The sequence below is a fragment of the Mus pahari genome, chromosome 10 (assembly GCF_900095145.1).
Source record: "Mus pahari chromosome 10, PAHARI_EIJ_v1.1, whole genome shotgun sequence".
Classification (NCBI taxonomy): domain Eukaryota; kingdom Metazoa; phylum Chordata; class Mammalia; order Rodentia; family Muridae; genus Mus; species Mus pahari.
The window spans coordinates 37,378,395-37,381,468 of record NC_034599.1 but is presented as its reverse complement, the minus strand read 5'-3'; positions in this window follow the sequence as shown (position 1 = coordinate 37,381,468).

Here is a 3,074-nt window from a genome sequence, read left to right as displayed (position 1 = left end):
GCATGCACAAAGCCTAGCCAGACAGAATTCCAGTGTGGGGAGGAGAGGTGGGCGTGTAATCCCTCTGCAGCCAAGGAGCTCCGGGCAATTGAGAGAGAGAGAGAGAGAGAGAGAGAGAGAGAGAGAGAGAGAGAGAGAGAGAGAGAGAGTTCTTTAAAGGTGCAGGCCCTGGTAGGTAGAACACCCTCACCACCTACACATTCAAGAGTATACGGGCAGCACAAATTGATTGATGGGTTTGAGGGGAGGTGCAGATGATAGAGTTGGGGAGGTTGGGAAGGGGAATCAGATATAGAAGGAGTCGGGCAGCAGTGAGTATGATCAAAATGTGTTGTACGAAATTATCAAGGAATTAATAAAAATGAAAAATAGATAAAAATATCAAAGCCTGTCAGATAAATCGGTTTGTCAACTTTAAGCCTGGCCATTCATAAGTGCCACAGGGAGGGCCAAGTCTTTGCCATGGTGCTGCTAAAAGAGCCTTTGCCCCAGTTCCACAAACAATCCCTGTTTCCATCTGAAATGTCGCCTGCCCCTGTGATTTTCACTATCCACATTGCTATCAGCATTCTGCTCTTCAGAGCTATCACCACGACAGTCCCACTCGGATTCATTTTTTATTAAATCTATTTGTTAAGATTTTTTTATTTTTAATCATGTGTACGTGTGTTTATCTCTGTTTGCATATGTTTGTATGCATGTGTGTATGTGTGTTTGCATATGTATGTGCATATGTGTGTATGTCTTTGTGTGATTATGTGCAAGTGTGTGTATCTGTGTGAGTGTGTGTGTGTGTGTATATAGGTGTGTGTCTGTTTATGTGGGTGTATGTGTCTGTGTGTCTGTGTGTCTGTGTGTGCAGATGCATATGAGGTCAGCAGTCAACTTCAGATGTCATCCTTCTATAATCACCCACCTTGTTTTGTGAGGCAGGGTCTCACTAAACTGAAACTCTCTAAATAGGTGGAGGTGGCTAGACAGAAACCCTCAGGGAGCTTCCTGTCTCACTTCCCTGGGGATGGAATTACAATTGTGTACCAGCGTGTTTAGCTTTGTATATGGGTGTTGAGGATTGATTCTCCCTAAAAGCCTCACCAGCCAGCAGCTATCCTGGAGTTTGCAGCATCGAGAGAGCAGGAGCCAGACAAAGCCTGCCTCAAAAGAGGGTGGAAGGTGAAAACTGGCTCCTTAAAGTTGTCTTCTGGCCTCTGTATGCTCACACACTCACACACACACATCATATACAAATACACACCATACACACACTATACACACGTGCACGCGCACACTCACACACGAACACACACTTCACCCTTTATTCTTGTTTATTTTAAATTTCATATGGAAAGCATTCTCTCTTCCTATTACCAAGATGCTAGGTCACAAGGTACACAACCCAGTGGCTGCTGTTACAGGGGACATGTAGAACTTAGCTAGTCTGGGAAGTCGGTAGGTAAGAGTGTGCCTCTTCTAAACCCGAAGGTCAAGTGCCACCTAAAGGAAGCAGCCAGTGTGACTGCACCTAGTTATTCCCACAAGGAAACTCAAATCACATTTCCCAGTTGATAATGAATAGTATACATTTTTTTTTTAAATGTGAAACGCCATCAACCAAAGGCAATTACATTAGTCAGACTTTGAATCATTGGAACACAATAGTCTACATAGTTAGCTCAGAGGGGAATTTTTTTTCTTTTTCTTTTTTTTTTTTTCTCAGCTCATTGTTTCAGAGGTGTTAGCCCACCATGATGAGGGTAGTGTGGTCAAGAAGCATAGAAAGAGATTTAGAGTCGGGGCAGGGCTTCCCTTACCAGTGACCTGTCTCCAACTAGTCCCTTCATGCCACTCTTTTACTATCTCCCAGTAGTCCTTAAGTTTTGAATCCATAAATAGATGATACTATTATTAAGTCAGATCCTTATGATTTGATAAAAACACCCTCATAGCTACACTATGCAGTATGCTTTACTAATCTGTTAGGTGTTTAATTTTTTTTATTATTTTTGGTGTAGGGATAGTGGTGGCATGTTTTGCCTATACATATTTCTGTGCACTGTGGGTGTGCCTGGTGCCTGCAGAGGCCAGAAAAGGGCAGCAGATTCCCTGGCTCTGGAGTTACAGATGTTTGTGAGTTGCCATGTGGGTGCTGGGAAATCTAACCAGGTCCTCTGGAAGAGCAGTCAGTGTTCTTCACCACTGAGCCATCTCTCCAGCCCCGTCTTGTTTATTAATTCAATAGACTGACAAGCAAGGCTAACCATCCCAGGACTATCAGAAGATGAAGTGTCAGAAAATGATGAGACGTGCTCAGAAACTGGGTTGGCTTTCATCTGTATTCTAGTGTTGGACCATACTTTATTTTATAAAAAGAGGGGAGGCTCCTGGCTTTTGAGGAACAACTTGCTTATAGAAGGAATCAGAGCAGAGTCACCCGGTTGCTTCTCCTTTAGGACTGAAACCTAATACCCACATCTACACTCCTAGTAATTGCCCAGATGGTGTCAATGTTGGGGATGGGAGACGGGACCTTGGGAAGTACGACAGTGGAAGCCCTAGGGGAAGCTGATGACCAGATCCATTACAGCAGTGCAAAGCCGAGGCTCACTCCAAAGCTCACCTGTGGAGCTCACCCATACTCCTGTCTAGTTTTGAACGGGTGTGCTTTATCTTAGTGTGGTGGCTGGTTTTTCACCACAACTTGCCACAAGGTAGCAACGACTGAACAGAGAGCGTTGAGGTCCTCATCGTCTCTGTTGTTATCAAAGAAGCTACCTTAAGCGCGCGCAGCATTTCTGGTAATAGGCCCGGGAGCAGAGTAGAGGGCGCATGATTTCCCTTTAGCTTGCTTGCTCTTCCATCTTCTCCTTGCTGCTGCTGCCGCCGCTGCTGCTATCTTTGCGGAAACCCAAACTATTATTTCCAAACTTCCAGTGTTGGCTGAAGGCCAGGGACTCTCCAGGTATACAGGAGCGGCTGTTCATTTTTCCAATGTGAGACAGCCATTATAGGGCTACTCTGGCTGGCGAGGTAACCAGCCTCGTGGATGGAACTACTAGGGGTTTAGCTCTTCTGGT